This window comes from Bos indicus, chromosome 4, assembly GCF_029378745.1.
Source record: "Bos indicus isolate NIAB-ARS_2022 breed Sahiwal x Tharparkar chromosome 4, NIAB-ARS_B.indTharparkar_mat_pri_1.0, whole genome shotgun sequence".
NCBI lineage: Eukaryota > Metazoa > Chordata > Mammalia > Artiodactyla > Bovidae > Bos > Bos indicus.
Genome location: NC_091763.1, coordinates 35191269 through 35218605, shown reverse-complemented (window position 1 = coordinate 35218605; position 27337 = coordinate 35191269). Strand labels below are relative to the sequence as shown.

The window sequence follows — 27337 nt, the reverse complement described above, 5'->3', positions numbered from 1 at the left end:
CACCATGCTTAGATTTCCATTATAGCTCCTTAAGAATTTGATCTTTTACAGAGAAAGTTTGATATATTTTAGTTAGTAGAGTGCCAGCTTCCTGATATGAGACTTTACTGCATATACAACATTTATCATTCTGTTTTGTATAGAGTGGGAACATATTTGAGGAATTGTTCCATATACCGGCTAAATGGGCATAATCACATTCAAGAGCATAAATTTTGAAGTCAAACATATATTTTTTTAAATTTCAGCTCTGATACTTATTTTTTACATTACCTTGAAGCAAATAACCTAACACCTACCATTTAATTAATAACACTTATACCAAAGTGATATTGTGTATACTTAAGGAGCACATGTGAAGGTTTTTAATACCCTAGCGGGAATTTAGTAGTCAATAATTGGTTTACTGTTTTATTATATTGTTTTTGCTTTTATATAAACATATTTGGGCTCCTCATTGCATTTTTTAAATCTATCAATTTTGACTGGTTATTACAAACAAAAACTCCATAGCAAGATGTTAAGATCCATGATAAAACTATCAGTCTGGACATGTTAGAAGTAGTTTATAATGCAAGGGGTAGCAGTTACCTGGGATTCCAGATGCTCCTGTTTCACAGTGGTTACCCATATAATCATAACCTGTGTGTTTCTCAGTCTCTCAGTTTACTGCACTGATACTGAGCTCAATCTACTTCCAGTGTGCTTGACATTTCTATTTTCCACTACTTTATACCAGATCCTGATTCTGCTTTCCTGATCTCCACAGGTAATTTGAATTTTCCTCCTTCACTTTTTATTGAAGATTTGGCTGTGTACTTGTCCCTGGAAGATCTTTTATTTTATAAAACCCAGCCAGAGAAAGATCTGCGGAAAGAGATCTGAGAAAGATGACAAGGATGGTAAGTTGCCTGGAAGCACTTTTAAATGAAAAACAGTTGTTAAAGAAGCTAGAGAAGAAATAAAATACTAAGAGGTGATGATAATGGTTTTCAAATATTTGAAGAATTGGCATATAGAAGTCAGAGTAAATTTTTTTCTATCTTCTAAGAGATCAAGACTAAAAAGCAACAATTGCAAAATGAACAATTAGAATTCAATATAAGATTCTTTACACATCTTTAAATACCTTTCTTTACATTTTCAAGATTGTATTTTATTAAATGCCTATGATTCCCTTATCCCATAAAAGAGGTTAAAACTCTGTGGACTAAGATGCCAGAAGCAGTTGGAATATGTCATCTCTATAGACTCTTCTACAGATGCCACCTCTTGTTCCATGGGCTTTCCTGATGGCTCAGTGGTAAAGCATCTGTCTGCCAATGCAGGAGACACAGGAGACATGGGTTTGATCCCTGGGTTTGGAAAATCCCCTTGAGGAGGAAATGGCAACTCACTCCAGTATTCTTGCCTGGAAAATCCCTTGGACAGAGGAGCCTGGCAGGCTCTAGTCCATGGGGTTGCAAAGAACTGGACACGACTGAGCAACTGAGCACACACACACTCCCCTTGTTCCAGGCATGATGTATTTGGGCTCAAAAAGCAAAACAGTGTCAGCAATTATGATGTGGAAACACAAAGCACTATTTGGGTCATTTTTCAACAAGGGGAGCCATGTATGCTTCTCTGAGTCCTTCCTTCCTCACTCTTTGCAGGATCTTACCTCCATCCTCAGGCATTCCCTTTCGTGTATCTCTTCTGCTGTCATATCCTCAACTAACAGAGCATTTGGTTTTAAAACACTGTTTCTATTCAAAAGACTCTACAAATTCCTGAATTTTTAATGATATTCTTTGTTTAATCTCAGTGGCTCACTGAATGATCCATCCTCTAAGCATCTTCTGTAAATCCTCATGTGGGTATAGCATCTGAATTCCTGGTCTTCATGAGAATGCCCCATAGGTTAGCCAATGGATGGTATGATTTTTAGAATCTCAAGAAATTAATCACCCTAATTAAGACACTTTAGCAGAAGGTGGTTGCTCAGCTATTAGTTCAGTTCAGTTCAGTCTCTCAGTCATGTCTGACTCTTTGCAACCCCATGGACTGCATGGACTAGGAATATTGCAATTCCTACATTAGCAGGATGTGGAAATATGTTACTTATAGTTCTATAGAATGTCTCTTGTGTCCACTTAAAATTCTCTTTGCCTCAACTTTTACTAAAGACATTGCTCTATTGACAATCCAATAGGATTTATCCAGCTTCATGTAGGTATACATGGAAGTGCCTCACCTTGAAAATCTTGCCCATAGCCTTCTCTGATATTGCTACATGGGATAGCCAGAACTTCACCTGTCATTTCTGCCAGAATGTATTACTGAGTGTGGCCATTATCATTTTTTTGGAAACTCCTGATGCTTAGTCTTCAATATGTTATAGTTTGCCCACCCCCACAAAACAATTCAAGTTGATGACCTCTTAGGCTTTCTATCCTGGAGAAACAATAGGTCATTCTTACCAGAACTGACACCAATGCTGCATATGGGTTTCTTTTCCTATGTTCAGTATATCTACAAGCATCACCATCTACATGCTTGTTTTATCAGAATAGTATATTGCACAATATTGTTTCTTGTCAAGTGACCTATTTTGTCAACAGAGGTACAATAATTTGCATGTAACTATTGCATCTGCTGGTCTAAGGTATAGACCCTGTCACCCAGGAGCAACGGATCTAATGAAAGGATGAAACAGCCTGCTGGAGTGTGTTTCTTTTTGTCCTCTGAGATATGGAATATATCTCTATAATGGAAGCATGTAATAGCAGCTCCTACCCTGTACATTTCTGCCCAGGGCTTTTCTGTTTTCATGTCTCTTTCCTATGAAGATGTATCTCTTGGAACGGTCTTTGAACATGGGGGTAGGAACTGATAAATTGAATACTTTTCTGCCTAGTAAGTGTTCATGAAGTGTCTCATATGGCCCCAAGACATCAAGCACCTTGTTTCCATAGTAATGGCCTGTTTGATAGCATAATGGCTCTATTTTCATTCCTGGTTCTCTTGCCCCACAACTCATTTCTGGTTCCTGGGTTCATAGTCTCAAATGAACTATTCATGTGTCATCCTCTGTCTCAGGCACTATTTCAGAGAAACACAGGATAAGACAATATCTAATGTCCCTACAAACTCTGGCAATGTATCAATTTTCCTAAAGGTAATTGCAGTGTAAATCTGACTTACTTTTCCATAATAGCAGAAAAATCTTAGATTCCTGTTTCTGAAATGAGCTGTCACTATCTGCCTTTGTTTGAAAAGCTGGGAGCAAACATTAAGTAACTGTTTCTTAGTTTATGACTTAATGGGTACAGTTTTATGATCTCAATCATTTGTAAGGCAAAATAGAGCTGAATCAAAATGGCACAATTAACAGAGGCCAGTTTAGACATTAGCATTTGGCAGTAAGGATATGCAATCAAAGTACTTGGCAAAGGCTATTTCTGTTGATTCATATAGATAAAAACAAACAAGTTTTTCTTTGTGGTCATGAAAACCACAATTTTATTATTATAACATAAATAACTCTAGGCAGAGGGTCTTGGCAGTTATAACTGACTTACTATTGAGAATCTATCGATGTTTTTAATCCTTATTTATTTTTTCTTTGTTTCATTTAGATATAAAAGCATGAGAAATTCTACTACTTAATCCCTTGATGTGATTAGGCTTTGTCTGTTTTGTGAGTGCTACCATTATCAAGGTGGACTGGTATACCTAATTGATTTGTAATCAACATAAATTCATCATGGAGTATCCCCTGTGTTCACTCACAATGAATAGCTCATAATGGTATTTGAAATTATGAATGATGCAACAAATTTGTCTCAGTCTTTTGTACTCCAGCCATTCCTACTCTATTTCTTTATAGGACTATATTATATATACTTTTTCATCATCTGTGCTCTTTTATATATGAATTTGTATAGTACAGAAATCTATAAATTTTAATAAATTGAATGGCATAGATGTGTTATAGAGAAGTGATTTTTTAAATGAAATCAAATTATTTTCAGACTTCAAGAAAGAATAGTTATAAAATAGTGAAAATGAAATCATTCGTTGTAGAGAATATAGTAAATTAAACATGTAAAATAGTAAAATAAACATGTAAAACATGTTTTTCAGTTTTTATATAAGAAAGGCACTTTAATAAATAATCAAAAATAGAAATGTGGTGGTGGTTCCAGCTTAGATGCTAAGAAGTGTTTCTGCTGCTCAGTGATTCAATCAATATGAAGACTTCTATGAATGTTTGCAAAAATGTGTTTAGCTTGCTACTTTTTTTAATAGCACAGCACTTATCTTAGTGCCGTATTGCCACTGGTGACATTTTTGCACTGAAGTTATTGAGAAGAAATCTTCCATTGGACTGAAAAACTTCTTTGGGATGGAGTTGAAAGTTTTAGTGGTTGCTGTTGGATCACAGAGGTGATCTATAGTACAGTGATTTGAATGACTAATGCATTAATGTCTGGAAGACAGACAGTGGGGATTTTAGCAGAACTAGCTTCCAGGTGATGATGGGCTCCTCTTATCTCCCCCATGAATGCCACCGCACAATTTTTATGAAAGCATTTATACCTATTATTAGAAGTTCATGTGGTAATTATTTGCCAGGAAATTCCTTCACTTAATGGGACAGAAGACAACAAAGAAAAAATAGATGGCAAGAAAGTGCAAATGCCACGTATTCTTTTATCTCTTGTGCTTTGGGGACATTCACAGAATAATGCAAGCAAACACAAGCTTTCACTTGTGTGCCAAAATTTCTCCGAGAGAATATTTCATTCAACACATGGCTTTGGCATTGCCTGTCAACTAGCTTTCTTACCCCACCATCTTTCTTCCTTTAAAAAAAAAAAAAACTAATTATTACATAATTCATAAGGGAATCAAGTCAGGTTTTTAGAGTTAATTCTTTATGCTACTAATCTATTCACAATATTAATTGCTACTTGCTGATTTTTTCCCTCCTTTCTACTTAAGCCTTTGAAAACTGCTTCTACTCCTGCCCTAACTTCATCAGTATTCCTTTCTTCAAGTCCGTCATCAGTGTGTTTCTAGGGACCAATCACTGTCCATTCCAAAGTGCTATCTTTTTCTTCAACTTTTGTCTCAAATTTTAGTTTATGCAGCATTATTCATTTAGGGTCTTTTTCTGCTTTTCTGTCTCTGTTTTTCTCCTCTCCTTTTTTTCTCTCTTTTCCACAAAAGCGTGTCTGTTTTCCACAATCCCTCAACAATAGTGTTTCCAAAAAGCACGCATTCTACTTTGTCGCTGTTGTCTTCATTATATGCTTCCATGATTTCTTCCATTGTAGTTTTGAAATTACTCTAAAATTAGATAGTTATTGTTAATCTCCTTTTCTAGGCCAAATATGCATTTTAAAATATAATTACACATAATGAACCATAAGCATCTCAAGTTCAGCATGTCCTAAACCAATCTTAACGTTCTCACTTTTTGTGGTAAGCATATTTCTAAGATAGGACTAACATCCCCACTTGCCTGGTCTACATACTCTTCATATTCTCTGAGGCTGGGTATATTATGGATTTTACTCATATGATCAAGTTATATTTTATGGCATACTTGGTTTTAAGAAAAGGCAGTTATTCATATGGGCCTAACCTAATAACATGAAACTTGTAAATCTGGGTCGAGATATCTAGAGACAGAGAATGTCTCTAGAGGCATGAGAGGAATTAGAAACAAGGGAGGTTCTTTGTAGCTGGGTGGGAGGGGCCACTTGACTGGGAATGGAGGCCACCCTTAGGAGCTGAGATTGACCCCTACTGACAGCCAGCAAAGTAATGGGAACAGCCTTGCAACCACAAGAAACTGATTTCTCCCAACCATCTGAATGAGCTTGAAAGTAGAATTTCCCCTAAATCCTCCAGGTGAGAATTCATCCTAGTGGGCACCTTAATTTTAGCTCAGTTATACCATGAGGATAAAAAGCAGCCATGTCTAAACTTTGGACCCTTATAACAAACAAGGAGGAGGTGAGGAAAAGGGAGTAAGAGATTTGTGAGCAAATATCAAGTCCTTCAGCAGAATGTTTTCAAGTAAAACTTTGAGTTAGCATGGTGAAGTGATGTATTTTAAGCAGTGAAGTAAAGAGATTAAGATTCTGTATTCAGCCTTGAGTTGAATCCCACACATTCATCTCATCGCTTTATTTGGAGGCAAGTTACTTTTCTCTCTGGGAACAGCCCTTTACTTAAAATGAAGATGTTAATACTACCAAGCTCATACGATTATTTGAAAATCAAATGAACTAATAAATTAAGTACTTAGAAAGGTGTCTGATTCATACAAAGCATTAAAAAATGTGTTAGCTGTATTTTCTCAGTTTTTAAATTTACTGTAGCAAGTGTATCTATGCATGCCAAAAATCACTTAGCCTAGCATCTTGCTTAGAGTATATACTCAATTCCTGATGTTGAATAAATGATGGTATAGACACTTCTCCCACCAGACATAGCCACTCATCTATAATCATCCTGTAGTTTTAAATTCTGCTGCTGCTGCTGCTAAGTCACTTCAGTCGTGTCTGACTCTGTGCGACCCCATAGACAGCAGCCCACCAGGCTCCCCCGTCCCTGGGATTCTCCAGGCAAGAACACTGGAGTAGGTTGCCATTTCCTTCTCCAATGCAAGAAAGTAAAATGTGAAACTGAAGTCACTCAGTCATGTCCAACTCTTAGCGACCCCATGAACTGCATCCTACCAGGCTCTTCCATCCATGGGATTTTCCAGGCAAGATTACTGGAGTGGGGTGCCATTGCCTTCTCCATGTAAGCTCTGGGAGATGCTTTAATATTTGACATTATTTAAAGCATGGCAAATATGTAAACACATGGTTTCATAGTCTCAATAAAGCAATGAATTTTCTCAAATTGCATCAGGTCATACTCACACACAACCCTGATACTGCTCTGATTCTAAGCCCCTCCTCTCACATCCCTCCCCCACCATAAATGGCTCTTACTGGTTAATTCAATTCGGACTCATAACAGGCCAGCATAACTCTTCCTCTAAATGTGCAAACAGACACTAACACATTTGGAATATGACTTCTGCTATAGAGATTTGCTTATCTTTCTACCAACCCATATTTTAGCACATTGAGTTTAACCTTATAATACCTTTAACTTAGCAGAAGAAAAATAGCATCCTCAAATGTCACAGCATAATAAGGATTTCAAAGTAGAAACAGAATATGTCTCCCATACATGATTCAGCTTGCTAATCACCTCTCAGAGCTTAAAAATCATATGGAAAGTAAGATAATTATACTATGCTACACATCTTGAAATAACTTTTATCTTCTTTAGTGACAGATTTTCACTTTCCATTAAATTTTGGATGCTATTCAATGTGGATGATTATCTGAATTTTTCCTGTGCCATTAATCGAGGTTTCTACTTTTAGACACCTACTTGAAATGTAATAAATGTAAATACCTTGGAATTCTAACAGCACTAAAATTTTATGCAAAGGTAAATTGTAGATTGAGTATACCTTTTATTGCCAACAACATATTTATGGGTGATGTTTTCAATATTTGAAATTATGAAGCCTAAGTCATATGATTTCATACGTAAAAAAGAAAGATATTTTAAAAAGAAAACAGAAGACCACTGAAGCCATGTTTTGTAATCAGTAGTCTTTTTTTTATTATTATTATTTTACATTGAGAAGCCTGGTCTAATCCCATATTACCTGCATTCATTATATTTTAAAATAAAATTTCAGCTAAAATAAGCATAATAATTTACTTCCCTTTCATTCTAAAAATCTGTTTCATGTTACCATATTTACATAAATAACACAGCCAGAGAATTATGTGTGTCAAATGGACACTCATTCATGTAATGTATATCTGACACACTTTGCTCACCAACTTGCTAACTGCTGTTGGAGTTCAATTCCAGGTCAAAAAATGAATTATCTGGATTTTTTCTGAATTACATGGAAGGAGTTATTTGTCATCTAGGTTTTACTTCTTGGATAAAAAGGTACTATATTTTAAATATCAAGAAAAGAGAAAGAGAATAAGAAATTACAAGGAAAAGTAGTTTTGTGATTTTAAGTTAAAAGTTGTAAGGAAAATAAGGCAAATGTGAATGACAACTCATAAAAAAAACCCAAACTGTTCATTTAGTCTTTTTAAGTATCTCAAGTGATATTTTAGCTTATATCACAGTTGATCAGATCATCTGGACTGTTTGTGTCAAATAATAAGTAATATATTACATTTCATGTTCATTTTTTACTGTACATAACCCACTTTATTATCATTCTGGAAATATATTCACAGTGATAAAAATCAGTTAATTAGAGCCAAACTAATTGGTACACTTTACAAGTACAAATTCTAGTATTTTATTTTCTAGATAATGAAGGCCAAAATAACTAAGAATATGTTTAAGTAGAAGATACTGGGGAAAAAAAAGAAAAAGAAGGTGAACCCCCAGAAACTAATATCTGACATTAGTGTGAAAATATCCTTGTCTTTCTCTAAACAAGTTCAGTTGTTCTTTCTTGTGTGCATCTATGGTACAATTTAATAGATTAAAATAATTTAGAATTATTAGAGTGCTAACTTTTTATGAAAAGACAAATTGTAACTTGGACACATCTCTCATTACTAACAACATATTAATGGGTCATGTTTTCAGTGTTTTAAGTTACAAAACCTAAGTCATACGATTTTACACATAAAAAAGGAAGATAGGACAGATTGCTTTTATTTGCTTACATTACTTTTTCTCTCAATAACCTAAGCTCGTTGAAAGGGCTCATATTTAAATCTTCATTTATCACTGAAATATTAATCCAGGTTCTAAATTACTGTTTCTTTTCAGTAACTGTTACATTAATGACTTAAACTATGAGGAATAGTTTTATTATATAGTAATTACAGTAACATACTTAATGATACCTGTATCACATAAAACAACACAATATTTGCAAAATTATAAAAATAAAAATACGAAGAAACAAGATGAATTGGAGCCATAGTATTGAATAATACAAATTAATAAATCTAGAATATTGATATAATAAATAACAAAACACTAAAAATCAAGAATAAAATGTTAGTAGAGGCTATACTGAGAAGAATGAGAAGAAAATCTCATTCTCTAATTTTAAATATAACTGAAGATAGAAGTCTTTCATATATGATCATTCTTTTTCCAAAAAAAAAAAAGTACGAACAGGAGAGATTGTGTCACATAAACAATGATATACTGATGAGCTTTTCTCCTAAGCTGACAACACATGAGAATTATTAACCCATTTTTCTTATTATTATATGCCTCTGCCAAGATAATCTGCATGCAGAAACCTGATGATTTTAAGGGAGTTTCCCACTTGATCAGTGTTGTAGTGAATGAGATGCATGATAAATATGCTTCCAGAACAAGGGAAGAAGTATGATTTCAGAAATGTGAGTAGCTTGGGAATTTTGATGTTTATTGATAAAAGGTCTAGTTTGGTTATTGACTCCTTTCTGAGTGTGGTTCTTCCAATAAACTTCAGTTTATCCATTTGTGTGTAAAAAGTAGTCAAATATGTCTGCCTCATCCTAGTTAATATTGGCATTTTTCCATGGATATTCTCAATGTTAATAATATTATTATTTATATGATTAAGTATATTGTAACAGTCACATCAGGGTGAAGCCAAAGGAGCTAGTCTACATCCACTCTCTGGAATTTTCTGTTCATGTTAAATTTAGCTGTATTTTGAAGGAGAAATAAAATGTATTAACCGATTTTAAAGACCACTGTTTCATTTTTAAATGGAGTTAGATGCTATTGTGATGAAATAAAGGAAAAAATTTATGAGAGTGACAAACACAGTGGCAGCACATACAATTTTCCCGTAATTGGTTTTTAATATTGACTTAAGATCACTTGTTAGTAAAGTAGAAATGTTTAAGTAAACAATTGTGACATTTACTCACTAATTACATATAAATACAAATGAAATAAATGTTTTTAACAGTTTATTAAAACTGGCTTTTTGGCTTCATATAAACAAAAACTAATAAAACAGTCTGTGTCATTTTTGTCGTTTGACCACAGATTTCATTGTCTGTATGAAATCGCAACTTGATTCTAATAAAACAAACTGGAAGTCCCTATTATCTGAGAAAACCTAAGTACTTTTTGTTAAAATAGTAAGACTTATACCAAATTGAATTGTTATAATGTACTTAGATATTAACTTAGGAATCATCTTTTGTTTGATGACAAAACAAAGCTAAGTTTAAAGACTTATTATAGTTTGGACTATGATTTTTGGTAGAATGACCACCTGTGGTATATACATGGAAAGTGACACAAGGTTTTACATGGCTGAAGCCTGTCATAGAACTAAACTTACATTTTTATTTCTTATACTTTACATCTTTTCCCCTAATTGTGTTGGAAACCTCTATAGCAAATCAATGCAAATCATTCAATTGCTTGTTATATGTTGATGTTAAAATACTTAAATCATGAAAGACATCGGTTCTGCTAATGTTAGTGTCCAAATTAATTAATATTAGTTAAATTATTACTGCCATGATGATGCTATCATTTCAGTTAATCTATTCCGCAGCAGCATGAGTTATTTCTTCTCAGTCAATACATTAATTCTTTTTACCAGTGTCACAATGCTGAACCTCAAGAACTGACAATCACTAAATTAACTTTTGGTTGAATATATTGAAATAATGTTCAAAATAACTACCTTAAATGTTTAAAATGTCATTTATTGAATATGTTAGGTACCAAAATTAAAATGTACAAAATGATGTATTATCAAAATTAAGTAGTTCTTCCATCTCTGGTCACTGATACACAGTTTTTCTCCTCAGAGGCAATTATTATTCCCAGATTATTGTGTTGATTCCAAAAATGTTCATTTGATTTCTCTCTGTAGTGTGTGTGTATGTATATGTTTTATTTATTATGGATATTATTTCTTACTTTGCAAATTAAAAAACTACTTTCCATTATTTTCCATTGACCTAGCTGTCTATATGTTCACCTATACCATGCTGTTTAGTTATCATAGTTTAATGTTTTAATATTGGGCTTCCCTGCTGACCTGATATGTGGTTAGAATAGTCTGATGAGAATAATGGCTACACTCAACTTTTAAAACTTTTTACAGTTTCTCTTGACTTTTTGGTTATTTATTTATTTATTTTCTACAAAGTGTGTCTAGTACTTTACTTGTTTTGGGCCACATCATGTGGCATTCAGGACCTTAGTTCCAGAAATCAAACCCTAGTCCCTTGTAGTTGAAACGGGGAGTCCTAACCACTGGATCACCATGGAATTCTGTCTAGTACTTAAAAAAAAAAAAAAAAAGGTACTTTTATAGAAACAATTTTAAATTGATAAATTCAGTGAGAATCACTACTTTCATATTGTGGAAAATGTTGAAAGTGTTAGTTCCTCAGTCGTGTCCAACTGTTTGCAACCCTATATACTGTATAGCCTGCTAGGCTCCTCCGTCCATGGAATTCTCCAGGCAAGAATACTGGAGTGGTTGCAATTCTCTTCTCCAGGGGATCCTCCAGACCCAGGGATGGAACCTGGGTCTCCTGCATTGCAAGCTGATTCTTCACCATTTGTGCCACCAGGGAAACCCTTCTAAACATTGTGGAGTCTTTGTAAATAAGCACGTGCATCCAATGTTTCTTCATCTTCCAAAATGTTCTTTTGTATATCTTTCTAAATTTTTTTATATAGAACTTGACCACTTATTGGGCTTCCCTGAGGGCTCAGACGGGTAAAGAATCTGCCTGAAATGCAGGAGACCAAAGTTCAATCCCTGGGTAGGGAAGATCTGCTGGAGAATGGAATGTCTCTCTACTCCAGTGTTCTTGCCTGGAAAATTCTGTGGATAGAGGAGCCTGGGAGCTACAGTCAAGGGGCTGCAAAGATTCAGACACAACTGAGCAACTAACACTTTCACTTTCACTTTCTTGACCACTTATTAAACATATTACCAAGCATATTTAAGTCATTCTTGTTCTTATCATGTAACAGCTTTCCTTCCATTTTCTATGCTGACTGATCCTTGCTTCAATTCTATGAACTTATAATCTTGAAATTTTTCAGGTCAAGAATTGTCAGCTTCATATAACAATATTTCCCATTTCTCCATCAAATTCTACAGCTTTATTTTTTGTTCTGGTTTTGTTCGTATTGCCTAGTGCTGTTAAATATTATTGACTTTCTTTCATTATTTCAGTAGCAAATTTTCCACATTGTTGTCTTTTGGGATAAAATACATGTATTTTATCATGTGAAAGAACTATCCATTCATTCCTACTTCTTGAGAGTTTTAACCAAAACTTTTTCTTAAATGTTATTTTATGTTATTAAATATCTTTTCAGATTTGTTTAGATATTTTCATTTTTGATCTATAAATGTGGTATATTATATAATTGATTTCCTGATAATCAAGGATCTTTGTATTTTTAGAGTAAACATGATATCTCATGGAATTTTGTTATCCTTTTAATCAGTTGATGAATTATGCTTGTTAAAGATATATTTTTAATTTCTTCATTGATATTTATCAGTGTGATTGATCTGGAGATTGCATTTTTTAATTTATAATTTACATTCTTTGTTAGATTTTGATATGCAACTTTCTTCATCAAAATACCTAAATGATTTGCTTGTTCTCCTAAGAAAGGATAGTGCTAAATGGTATATGACGAATTTGTTTCTTATAGTTTCTTTGTGGTGCATCTGTGGAAAAATGCAGGCCCGGTTCTTTTTCAAGGAGAAAATCTCTGGGGATTTTATTTATTTTGTCATTTTTTTATTCAGTTTAGCTTTGTATATCTTCTGGGACAGTTATGATAGTATGTATGTCCATGAAAATTATCTTTTCCCTAGGATCACAAATTTATGTCATAAAGTTCCCAAGGAACTCTCTTAAATTTTTTTTTTTTAATTTCTTATACAACTATGGCAACTTTTTTCTTACTTAACATAACTATATATTTTCTTCCTTTCTATCTTGATGTATATAGTTAATATTTATATATTTTACTGTTTTATCCCTTTAAAAAGTTCTTTACAAAGACGTTAGTTTATTGACAAGTAGATAAATTATTCATACATCTGTTATTGTTAGCTTCAAATAATTTTTTACATGTGCAAAAATGGAGACATGACATTATCTACAAATTTCTTTTCTCCTTTCCCTGACATCACTTTTTATTCATGAATTTTCCAAGTTTTAAGGTTTATCATGTGTATATCGTATATTGTGAACTTAAGCTCCATATTCAACTTAGACATAGTCACACATTCCTTTTGCCAGAGTTTCATCATCATCTCAAGGTTGCCTGAAGTTCATTCTCAAGTACTGAAAAAAAAGCTTATGAGCAATATATGAGCAGTATATCCCTTGAGTTATTGCAAATTTAAAATGTCTGCCTAAATATAATTGAGTTGCATGTTATGTCCTTGGTCACATTTGGGGAACACACTGTTCTGTCATTCACTGTTGAAGGGCTCAAGGTCATTTCCAACGTAATGAGAATTATCTTTATGACACGGTTTGTGAGTAAAAGAGTTATTTTACTGTTCTCTCAGGCAAATGAATATGTTGCTTCTACTTCAGTCACTGTCCTCCACCCTGCCTCACTGGCAAAATGTTTTATGAAAATATTGCTCATATGTAGAATTAGAAATCAAACCAAATCCAAAAAAGCTCCCACTGCCCTTCCAAGGACCTCCTGCCCGCTTTTGTAAGCACAGATGTGTTGGTCTGCACCTTTGCTTTTGCCTCTTATTTTAAATAAGTGTTAGTTGCTGTTCAGTGTACCCTGAAGTGAGTATCCTGTGTCTTTCTAAATCCCTGTTTGACCATCACTGCATTTGAGATCTTTTCCTATTCAGTTGAGACACAGGTTTGAAGTTTCTGTAAGGTTTATCAAAGATGAAATTTACATTTTTATTCCTCATTCCCTTCAGAATTATTGAGTAAATCCCAAGTAGAGAGAATAAAAATATAGACTTAACTGCATCATGTAAATATAAAAAAATGTAAAATATATTTTTATTATTCCAAAAGTCATGACACATGTGATGATAATAAGTTTTATTATTTTAGAGTCCGACCTAGCAGAATACTTTATTATTTAAGAGACAAATATTCCATTCTGTTTGACCTTAAAAGAAAGAATGAGTAGAAGCCAGAGAACAAGGGGAAAAATTATTTCAAACATGTTTGTTATGTTTATATATGTCCCTTTATCAAATTTTAAAACAAAAGTAATTTTAAAAGTTTGTGCATTGATTAATTTGTAAAGAATTAATTGCAGTAGATAGACTGCTCTCTTTTTTAAAAAAGTAGTGGTAAAATTATAGGATGTGGTGCTCTATTGTATACATCTAATCCTGTAAAGAATTCAAATATAAAAGCAACATTCTTCCTTTATCCTTTTCATATTCTTCCAATAACTGAATATTTATTAGTTTTATGAATATGAAAATTTATATTCCAAATAAAATGTCAGTTCATCAGTGCCCAATATCTCCAATTGTTATGATAGTCCAGCAAATTTCTTTTCCAAAATATGTTAACTATTTTGAAATAATGTATTTCAGGATCTATGGGTATAATTTTTTAAAATGCAAACTATTGGATGTATGCAGCTAATGGAAGACTTACATTTTATCTCTATGAGATCTTGTCATAAAGCAGGTGTTTGACAATAATGTTTTCTGGCTGCTTGAAGCAATCACATATGTATTTCATGTATGTGACCACATCACTTATCCACTACTTTGAAGCACAGTAAATCTTGCAGGAAATGCTGGAGGGCTGTACATTTATGGAACACATTGAAAGAAGTCACAAGATTTTTGCATGTAGCAACTTGTTTATTGAACAACATTAACCTACCACAAAACTTTAATACTGTGAGAAGGACCACATAAAAGTTGCAACCACATTTTCAAGTTATTTATGCTCTACAACCATAGCACAGCAGATATCACATGAGAAGATAAAAGGTAAGAACATTTTAAAAGATTTTAAACCATCTTTTTCTATTAATCCTAGTGATGAATTGTCATAGAATATTTTTAAGCATCCTACCTCTGGGGCTATTTCATCAGTCAATAACAACATCTTACACTAAAATATGAGTTGAAATATGAGATTATAGTATTTTTATTAGAGCTTTACTATTATCTTGGACATGTGCTAATGCAGAAAAGAGAAGAAAATCATGGCCTATGAAATTCAGTTTGCAAATGTAGTTTAATGGATTTTTGTACTAAATAATAAAGAGTTGTAACATGTAAAATTAAAATCCATTATTTAGTAAAATATTTAGCCATCACTTACTTCATTCTTTGTTTACATTCAAAAATATTTATTGAGCATCTACAGTATATGAGGCACCATGCTCCCTGTGAGATTTAAAAGGCAAAAGCATGATATCTGATATTTTTAAAAGTTAAAAAGGAAAATATTTTGTTTATAATTCCTATTTAAAAATTATTCAGATATAATATACATGAAGTAGAGTGTATTAATCTTATATGTTCATCTTAATTCGCCTTTACTTCTGCTTACCTAAGGGTAACCATTCTTCACATCAGGTTGTAGACTATTTTTACCATCACAGGAATCTATCTCTTAAACTGTCAATGCTATTGACATTCAATTATGATTCTGTTCTCTGTCACCAAAGAATAATTTTCCCTTTTGAAAACTTGCTTCCACTCTTGACAACACACTTAATGAACATAATGAAGAAGGTATAGGAAGGTTATTTGATTGCCATTGTTACACGAGTCCCCTGTTGCTAAACCCTTGCCTTACCCCACTCAGTAATTCAAGCCTGTTGCTGTTGCTGCTGCTGTTAAGTCGCTTCAGTCACGTCCAACTCTGTGCAAGCCTGTGCCCAACCACTAATGCTGAAGAAGCTGAAGTTGAATGGTTCTATCAAGACCTTCTAGAACTAACACCAGAAAAAAGATGTCCTTTTCATCATAGGGGACTAGAATACAAAAGTAGGAAGTCAAGAGATACTTGGAGTAACAGTCAAGTTTGGCCTTGGAGTACAAACTGAAACAGGGCAAAGGTTAATGGTGTTTTACCAAGAAAACACACTAGTCATAGCAAACACCCTCTTCCAAAAGCACAAGAGACAACTTTATATATGGACATCACTAGATGGCCAATACCAAAATCAGACTGATTATATTTTTTGCACTGAAGATGGAGGAGTTCTATACAGTCAGTAAAAAAAAAAAAAAAAAAAAAAAGACCAGGAGCTGACCGTGGCTCATATCATAAACTCCTTATTGCAAAATTCAGACTTAAACAAAATAAAGTACGGAAAACCACTAGACCATTCAGGTATGACCTAAATCAAATTCTTTATGATTATACAATGGAAGTGACAAAGAGATTCAAGGGATTAGATCAATAGCTACCTATTCATAGTGCCTGAAGAACTGTGAAGGAGGTTTGACATTGTATAGGAGGCCATGATCAAAACCATCCCCAAGATAAAGAAAACAAAAAGGCAAATGGTTGTCTGAGGAGCCCTTACATATACCAGAAAAAGAGAACTGAAAGGCAAAGGAGAAAAGGAAAGATATACCCAGAGATGTAAGGAGAGTTCTAGAGAATAGTAAAGAGATATAAGAAAGCCTTCTTAAGTGAGCAATGCAAAGAAATAGAGGAAAACAATATAATGGGAACTACTAGAGATCTCTTCAAGAAAATTATTAAAACCAAGGGAACATTTCATGCAAAGATGGGTACAATAAAGGACAGAAATGGTATAGACCTAACAGAAGCAGAAGAGATCCAGAAGAGGTAACAAGAATACACAGAAGAACCATACAAAAAAATATTTTCATGACCCAGACAACCATGATGGTGTGATCATTCACTTAGAGCTAGACATCTTGGAATGTGAAGTCAAGCGGGTCTTAGGAAACATTACTATGAAAAAAGCTAGTGGAGGTGATGGAATACCAGTTGAGCTATTTCAAATCTTAAAAGATGATGCTGTTAAAGTGCTGCACTCAATATGCCAGCAAATTTGGAAAACTCAGCAGTGGCCAAGGACTGGAAAAGGTCAGTTTTCATTCCAATCCCAAAGAAAGGAAATGCCAAAGAATGTTCAAACTACCACACAATTGCGCTCATCTCACATTCTAGCAGTGTAATGCTCAAAATTATCCAAGCTAGGCTTCAGCAGTACATGAACCTAAGAACTTCCAGATGTTCAACCTGGATTTAGAAAAGGCAGAGGAACCAGAGATCAAATTGCCAACATCCACTGAATCATAGAAAAAGCAAGAGAATTCCAGAAAAACATCTACTTCTGCTTCATTGACGATGTTAAAACCTTTGACTGAGTGGATCACAATACATTGTGGAAAGTTCTTCAAGAGATTGGAATACCAGACCACCAGACCTGCCTCCTGAGAAATCTGTATGCAGGTCAAAGAGCAACAGTTAGAACCGGACATGGAACAATGAAGTGGTTCCAAATTGGGAAAGGAGTACATCAAGGCTGTATATTGTCACCCTGCTTAAATAACTTACATGCAGAGTACATCATGTGAAATGCCAGAGTGGATTAAGCACAAGCTGGAATCAAGATTGCAGGAAGAAATATAAATAACCACAGATATACAGATGACAGGAGAAGGCAATGGCACCCCACTCCAGTACTCTTGCCTGGAAAATCCCATGGACGGAGGAGCCTGGTAGGCTGCAGTCCATGGGATCGCGAGGAGTCGGACACGACTGAGCGACTTCACTTTTACTTTTCACTTTCATGCATTGGAGGAGGAAGTGGCAACCCACTCCAGTGTTCTTGCCTGGAGAATCCCAGGAGCGGCGGGGCCTGGTGGGCTGCCGTCTATGGGGTCGCACAGAGTTGGACATGACTGAAGCGACTTAGCAGCAGCAGCACCATACAGATGACACCACCCTTGTGGCAGAAAGCAAAGAGGAACTAAAGAGCCTCTTGATGAAAGTGAAAGAGGAGAGTTAGAAAGCTGGCTTAAAATTCACATTCAAAATATGAAGATCACTGCATCCAGTCCCATCACTTCATGGCAAATAGATGGGGAAACAATGGAAACCATGAAAGATTTTATTTTTGTGGGCTTCAAAATCACTGCAGATGGTGATTGTGGTCATGAAATTAAAAGACGCTTGCTTCTTGGAAGAAAAGCTATGACCAACCTAGACAGCATAATAAAAAGCAGAGACATTATTTGCCAACAAAAGTCTGTATATTCCAAGCAATGATTTCTCCAGTAATCATGCATGGATGTGGGAAATGGATCATAAAGAAGGCTGAGCACCAAAGAATTGATGCTTTTTAACTGTGGTGCTTGAGAAGACTCTTGAGAGTCCCTTGGACAGCAAGGAGATCAAACCACCCTATCCTAAGGGAAATTGGTCCTGAATGCGAAGAACTGACTTATTGGAAAAGACCCTGATGCTGGGAAAGATTGAAGGCAGATAGAGAAGGCAACGACAATGGATGAGATGGTTGGATGGCATCACCGACTGGATGGACATAAATTTGCACAGGCCCCGGGAGTTGGTGATAGACAGGGAAGCCTGGCATGCTACAGTGCATGGTGTCTCAGAGTTGGACACCGCTGAGCGCCTGAACTGAACTGATCGTTACCTTATCTCCTAAGGCTGTGCTGAACTCTGGGGGAACTTTCACATCTTCTCCTCACCTGGTCTCTGACTAATCCTTCAGCTACAGAAATTTGTTCTTCTATCATACCCTCTCCTGTTTCTCTTCCATTTCTCTCATTCACATATTAAGTTTATATACCAGTTTAGAATATTTGTTTACTGTCATCACATTCATGTCCTGGGAGGAAGTTTTAGCAAATATCTAAGATGTCTGCAATGTTTATTGGAAAATTTACACTATGTTTTAATCAAGATTATTGAGATATAATTTACATACAGTGAAATTCAACCTTTTTAGGACAAAATTCTATATGTTTTGACATACATGTATAGCTGTGTAACTTCTACCACGATCAAGATATAGAAAATTTCCACAAAGAAAAAATCATCTCTGTACCACTTTATATTTAAACACACCCTAATCCTCTAATCTTGGCAAGCACTCAGCAATTCCCTTTTATGATCATTTCACTTTTTCCAGAATGTCATACAAATAAATGTACATGATAATCTGGTTTGCATAGTCCTTGGTGGCAAGTTTTCACTAATCCTTTTCTCTGTTCCTCTGTGTATCTTTTGTTCTCTGACTTCATGATTTTCTCTTTATCTTTGACTTTTCATAAATTAGAGTATAAAGCACTTAGATTTTATTTTGTATTATTATTTGTCCTACTTGGATATTTTGCTTGGATATTATTTGTTCTGCTCTTCATATCTTGGATATATAGTTGATATTGACATCTTTTATTATTTCTGAAAAATTCTTGGATATTTGTTCTTCAAATATTTCTTCTTCTTTACTGCTCTCTTTCTTCTCTCTGGAATTGTAACTGAATATTCTTTTTTCAGGGTCATCCCAGTTGTACATACAAGACGATTTCTTAGTTTCTTTTCCTATAGAAGCAAATCCTAATGATGAGTAACCCCAAATTCGTAGTGAAAGCTTTCTTCTTCACATATCACATTACAGAGGATGGAAAGCCAAATACTTTTCCAACCTTACATCACAACTAGTGGTGACTACAAAGCTTTATTTCAGTCTGTGACTTTAAGTGGAAATCTGATACAAAAGCTTCTAGAAATTTTTTTTAATATATTTAGATGAAGTAGAAAAATGTAACTAGAGATACTTTCCTATTTTATGCCTTGAAGACATAATTTATGTCACTACAACAACCATCATGGATTCAAAGACCCATAAACCAATATGCTAAGGACTGTAGAGCTGAAATGCAGATGAAACCTGAATCACTGATATTTTTGAAACACTGATCCAACCCTGAAATTTCTATATATAGTTAATTTTTTTCTTCATAGCGCTGAAAAAAAATAGTCAAATCTAAATTGTAAATTCAGTAAAAATGTGCTTCTAAAAAGAGTATGAAAAAAGACATTTTGAGACAAGTGAAAGCTCAGAGACCATCTCACTGGCAGAGCAAACTACAAGGAAACCTTTAGGATGTTCTTCAGAATGAAGGGATGTAATACTGAATAGATTAAAGACTGAAAGAAAGAATGGAGAGCACTATAAATGGCAAATAATTCCATACATATAAAAACTATGTTTAATTCTTAGCAAATTTCTTTCAAAGAGAAATTATATTTTAAGCAAAACATAAGAATGCAAATTTTACATCCAAAATACATATATTTATGTACACTGGAAATGAATAATTGGAAAATAGTAAAAATAAAAAAGATTATAATGGCAGTAAGGTAAGACTGAAGAATGATTTTTTAAAGTGGATTATAAAACCTGTACTTTGAAAACAATAAAATCTAAGAGGAATTTAGAAACCCTAAGTAAATTGTAGGATATACTGGTTCATAAACTGGAAAAATTAATATTGTTATGGTATCAAATTTTCCCAAATTAGATCTGTAAATTCATTATACTCCCATTAAAAACCCAAGCAAGACTGTTTTGCTCTTTATGTGAAAGAGCAAAGAATACAGAAGGGCAAAACAGTATTGAGAAAGAAAAAGAAACTGTATGATTTACACCACTTTGATCACTGAGACCTACTATAGGGCTACAGTGACATTAAGAGTATAGTAGTTCATAAGGACAGACATACAGGTAAATGAAATAGAATAGAGGCTATAAATAGATTCATAAAGGTATGGCCAACTCATTTCCAATAAATATGTCAAGATTATTCATTTGAGAAAGGATAGCATTCTTTTCAATGAATGCTTCTGGAACAATCGGATATCTGTGGGTGCAATGTGAACTTTGATGCCTATATATTATTCTTACTAAAAATGCAAAGTAAATATTACCCATAGACTTAAGAACTACAAATATAAATCTTCCAGAAGAGAATATAGAGAAAAATTTGACATATTTGGGGTAGGAAAAGGCTTCTTGGAGAGGACAGAAAAAATATTAATCACACATGAATTAATTGTTAAGTTCGATTTCATAACGAATTTGTGTTTGCTTTTGAAAAACTCATATTGGAGGAAAAGTGTGTTTAAAAATATATGGCAAGGGGCTTATATCTAGAACACAAATAGACCTATTACAAATTAATACTAAAAGATTAAGCAAAAGTTTTTTTAAATTAATATAATTTTAAAAGATTACTTTCCATGCAATTATTACAAAATATTGGCTATATGCCCCATGTTTTACAATACATCCTTGAGCCTGTGTTACACCCAATAGTTTGTACCTCTTCCTCCTCCACCCTTATAATGCCCTTCCCCTGCTCCTCACTGGTAGCCACGAGTTGTTCTCTGTATCTGTGAGTCTGTTTCTTTTTTTTAAAATTAACTAGCATGCTGTATTTTTCAGATTCCACATATAAGTGATATTATACAGTGTTTGTCTTTCTCTGTCTTGCTTATTTCCCTTAGCATAACGCCCTCCCATGTAGCTGCAAATGGGCAACATTCATTATTTTCATGGCTGAGTAGTATTCCATTTATATAACTTCTTTATCCATTTATCTATCTTCTTTATCCATTTATCTATTAATGGACTCTTAGGTTGCTTCCATATATTGGCAATTGTAAATTGGCAGAAGTCTCAAATATATACCACACAAAATAAAATATACAGATGACCAATAAGATCATTAAAGATGTTCTATGTAAGTCAAGAGCTTAAAAGCACAGTGAGATTCCATTTCACACTCACTAGAATGATAAAAACCTAAAGTTATTGCAATACTAAGTATTCATTGAGATATGAGCTATTTAAACTCTCATAAATGATGAGGGTATGACTTTGAAAAATATTTTGATGTTTCCTGTAATGTTTAACCTCTTTTGATATTTTCCCTAAAGAAATGAAAACCTATGTCCATCAATTATGTAAACAAGTGTTCATTGCTGATTTATGTATTTTACTCACTGAATGAAACAACCCAAATATACAAAAACATGTGCTTGGGAAACAAACTGATACATGTTTATGCTAGAATATTGTGCTGTGCTCATTCACTTCAGTTATGTCTGATTCTTTGCAACCACATTGATAGCCCACTAGACTCTTCTGTCCATGGAATTCTCCAGCTAAGAAGACTAGAGTGGGTTGCCAGGCCTCCTCCAGGAGATCTTCCTTACCCAGGGATCAAACATACGTTTCTCGAGTGTCCTACATTGCAGATGGATTCTTTACCACTGAGCCACCAGCCAATGTATGGGCTTCCCACAAGCCCAAACTCACACATTAACAAGAACAACTTCCAATACAGCCACAACACACATAACTCTCAAAACACTAGTCTTAGTAATGGAAGCCAGATGTATAATAATCCTTTTTATATGAGATCCTAGGAGAGGTTAAAAATCAAGTTATTTTGATAGAAATCAGCTTAATTGTTGCCCTGGGTCAGGTTTTGAGAGAGAATTGGATGAATAGGGACCTGAATATATGTTCTTGAGTGACAGAACTTTTTGATGTCTTAATTGTGTTGATAATTTAAAGGTACATACAGTTGTCACAGCAGCATATTGCACATGTGAAATGCGGTCATTATTATAATATGTAAATGATAATTCACTAAAGTTGACTCCAAATGTTACAATCAGAGCTATGCTTCAGAAAGATAATTTGCTATGATATGCATATGGAATGAGAAGTAGGAGGGTTAGAAGATTGAAGGTAGTTAGACCAGATGGCTTAGTAGGTGAGGAATCTGGCTGCAATGAAGGAGACACAGAGGATGCGAGTTGGACCTCTCGGCTGGGAAGATCCCTTGGATCCCCTGGAGTAGGAAATGACAACCCACTCCTGTATTTTTACCTGGGAAATTTCATGGACAGAAGAGCTTGGCAGGCTATAATCCATGGGGTGTCAAAGAGTCAGACACAACTGAGCATGTGGCACAAAGACAGATCAGATAAGACAGTGTTGTCATATCTTAGCTAAGAGGTAAGGCAGACCTGTGATGGAAAAGATAAATGAAATTTAAGAAAAGAAATACAAAAAGATAATTCAAGACTTTAGTTTTCTGCTTTGCTAAAGTTCTGATGTTGCAAAGCCAAATTCTTGAAAAACATAGCCACTATATTTTTTGTTTGAAGCTATTCTAATAATGGTATACTTCACAAAAGAGTGACTGACAAATAAAGGTACATTAGAAATAACTTCAACTTCAAATTGCACACATAATATACTATAGTGAATTTCTTATTTTAAATGGGTAGGAATATGCTAAAAAACAATGAAAACAATATTTGTGAAGTATTCACTCAATATATCCAGGTACTTTATCAAAAACTATCACACTTTGGTTGAACGTGCTGTGGATCTTTGGCTCAATTACTTTTACAAGTTTTGGGATGCAAATTTGAAAACTATAGGAAATGTGGGGAAAATGTATATAACTTATTTGTTAAAGTTTTCATCTGTCATCTTTGTAGCAGTAATGAAATAGCAAGTTCCTGGCCTACTGAAGGCATTTAAATATGTTAAATAATGCATTGTAATTACGCTAAGAAAAACTGGTCTAGTTAACTTTTACAGATAGAATTCAAAGAGTATTTTTTCACAATACAAAATTTTTATAAGGAAAAATCCCTCTTACTTTGTCTAAGTTGTGTGGTCTTTCAGTAAAAACAAAACTCTAACAAAAAAGAAGCAGCTGGAATTTCTCTAAAAGGTGAAATAGAAGTATTTTGACAAGATTGCAATGGATTAAGGTTAAGTATGCAGGGAAGGCCAGAAGTAGCTAACACAAAGAGATTAATATTTTGATAAAAAGAGAAAATGTCTTAAAGAAAGGAAAGGTTAAAGGTTAAATGGCCTAGTATTTGACTGTTGGCCAAACAATACTCTGTGGTTTACATCTTGGTTCAAGATTTGAGAGGTAAACCTTTGCTTTTGTACAAAAACATAGTAACAAATAGGTTGTGCTAATATATATTTAAAGTGAGGAATCTGGAGGGGGATAGATTTGAATTTTTCAAAGGCAGAGAAACACTGGGACTTGGAATAGCTTTGGCTCTGATTTTAGCAAAGGTGACATCTTTAGGGAAATGTATATGAAAGTGTCTCTCTCAGAAAGCATTACTTTCTGAGTTTAATACTTGCCAAGCCATTAACATTTGAATTATTAGTCAGTATATCTTAAGAGATCATATTTATAAAATAAAATTATGGTAAGAATAAGAAGTTTGTAAGCAGTTTTTAAATTTTAGGAGAATAAATGTCTTATCAAAAACTTGAGTATAGTCCTAATTTAATTTGATCTTTCTTACATCTGATGTGAAAATGCACATTTGCAAAGCTGTGCCATTCAAATAATTTGATTGGAATATATCTGTAGGTATACTTTTTGTGATTTTTTTTTCCCCAGAAAGCTGCGTGAGTTACATACAATTTTTGTATTTGCATTATGCCAAGTCAGAGGACCATCTCAGTATCCCTAGATTAGTTTTGATGCCCTACAAACAGTGCTTCCTTAGTGACAGTATTTTAAACATCTTAATACCTTTGAATAAACTCAGCAATAATTAAGTAATAAAATGATAGTTTTTAATATGAAATTATGAATTAAATTGTGTTTGAATGTGTAGTGGTTCCTTTATTCCCATTTTTTTGAGGGGGTATGGTATCTGGTCTGACATCAGTAGTTCTCTGTAAGTCTTTCAAGGAAAGAGAACACTGTTGTTATACTAGCCACATCATTGAGGCTTATGGGCTTTCAATCAAACCCAGAAAATTGTTTTATGTAGAAGAAAGGATAGAATGAGATGTTTTTCCTGATAATGTTCTGGGCATAGGCATCATATCATGACCAAATAAGAAGGCAGAAAAAAGAGCCATGGTGAATTTTATATTTTCTCTCACTTCCATTGCTTTAAAAACATTCATGGACTTCAATTAAGCTTCAAAAGAGACATTTGCTGTTCACTGTTTAGTTGCTAAGTCATGACCTACTACTCTTTGCGACCTCATAGTCTGTAACACGCCAGTCTCCTGTGTCCATGGGATCTCCCTGGCAAGAATACTGAAGTGGGTTCCATTTCCTTCTCCAGAAAGAGACATTGCAGATATAAAATAATACTCTAGTATTGGACTACTTTTCCCTCAATTTATGCAAAGTAATTGAGAATCTTGAAATTTCCTCCTGTTTTTAAGAGAAATTTAATCTTTGACTAACTTGGGAATGCATTTTGTAAATGTGTTTTATCTTCTGATGACATGAAAAGTCTTTTTCCTGAAACAGATCTTCAGTGTTAACCTGCCCATAGTTTCACATCTGAAGAGACTCAGACATAGGAATGCTAAGGCTACCTGACCTGGAGCAGTGGTTACAAACCTGGCTGTGGAACCAGACTGCTGGCTTGGCATTCTGATCTGCACCAAGGAACCATGTGGCACAAAGCCACACAGTGGAACTCCAGTTCTTGTTTTCCTTTTTTATAAAATGAGGTTATTAGGGAAGCCTAATCACAGCAGCTTTATATTAAATAAGTGAATGTGGGTCACTTAGAGCAATGCCTGACACAAAGTGAGCACTCATTAAGAACAAAATATCTATTCTGGAAATTCCGAGTCCCACTGAAGACAGTGTTCACATCCATTTTCTTAATTCACTGTGGCATACACTTTGTTTCAATGTTTAATGAAAACAGTGATGATATTTTCAAAATAGTCACTTTGTGAGGAACCGAATTATCTTTTATTACATGTTGCAGTAAACATTATATGGTGAAATGTATTTGAGAAAAGTGGGGCAGACAATATGACGAAAATACATAGATTAAAATTAATTTATATGATTGATCTAAATTATAAATTGTAAATAATACATTTTTAGTATCTTTGGTTTTTCATATTTAACTAGCTTTTATTAGTCATTAGTATAAGAAAGAGTATTGAATCAAATACTGGTTTCCTTAGGGTAACAATTCTGATGAAAATAAAATGCTTAATTAGTTAATGAGATTAGGAAATAGTTGTTATTTCTTTCGAACTAATTTTTTTTCCAGTAATGCATAACTCAAATTAGGCACCCCTTTTTACTTATTATTAATGACATTTTGGAAGGTTTTGTCACAACCTGTTTAATATTTAAGAAATACTGTGCTTCTCTCATTATCTAAGAATGAGAAGAAAAGTGGACTTGCATATGATTAGATCCAGTGCTCTTGTTATCTGGCTAAAAGTCCTCTCATTACCTCAGATTACATTAATCTGTTTTATCTTGGGGAGGAGGTTAATGATATTTTAATAAGTAACTAGGATGAATTCAATTTTGTTAATCCATAAATCTATCATATATAAAAGGTGAAGTATGTGGTCAAAAATAACATAAATTGGAGTTATATCAGACCAAGGCACAATCATTTTTTAACCTAAAACCATGGCTATATAGGATTTTGATAAATAATGGGGCTTAGAGTTCATGTAATTTAATTATTTTGATAAATAATATTGAAGCTTAATATAATGTGATTGGTTCAGGAGCATGCAGTCAGTTAATAGACAAATGGTCTAGAAATAAGAATCTTGGCACCCAATCTAAGCACCTTTGCTCAATAGAACGCTCAAGTCAAGCATTTCAGCTTAACTCATACAACCAAATAACCAGATAAACACAGACAAAACTAAACAAAATAAGCAGGATAAATGTCAATATGTAATTGAGGATTACATATAAACCTAATTTCTAACTGGCAAGAATTTATGTGTCCACTTCTATTGCTTCCTTTTTTCTATGACAGGTCTCTGAATACTTTGGAAGAGCAGAGTTACATTAAAAGTCCCTCCAGATTGTGTTACCTTCACCAATATTCTGGAATACTGTGGGGCACTAGAAAACCTTGGAGCAAAGCAGAAAATAAAATCCTGTTTGGGACCTCAAAGATGGCAGATAAAGACATAAATTGAAAAGGTAAGCTTTGTAATATATTTGTTAACCTTGAACACTAATGTATTTGAGGTAAGGCTTAAGAACAAATTATTAAGGAGAAATTTATCAAAAATATAAAAAATTAAGGTATTGAGAAGAAATTAAAAAAAAATAAAGTATGAAGAAGAAAATATTAAGAAGAAATGTGATGTAAGTCTTAAAAAGAAAGCCGAAGGAGAGGAATGCTGAAAGGATGAGAACCTGCCCAGGGAGGGTAAACAGCACATT

The 27337-nt window shown here is 34.0% G+C and overlaps 1 long non-coding RNA gene across 1 annotated transcript in view; it reads left to right on the top strand.

Annotated features, from left to right (window-relative positions):
- Positions 1-527: 527 nt before the first annotated feature.
- Positions 528-27337, top strand: part of LOC139182688 (uncharacterized) — a 44715-nt gene continuing 17905 nt past the window's right edge. The window contains exons 1-2 of the long non-coding RNA XR_011566212.1: positions 528-902; positions 26922-27091. This is a non-coding gene — a long non-coding RNA (uncharacterized lncRNA). The remainder of the gene's footprint in view (positions 903-26921; positions 27092-27337) is intronic.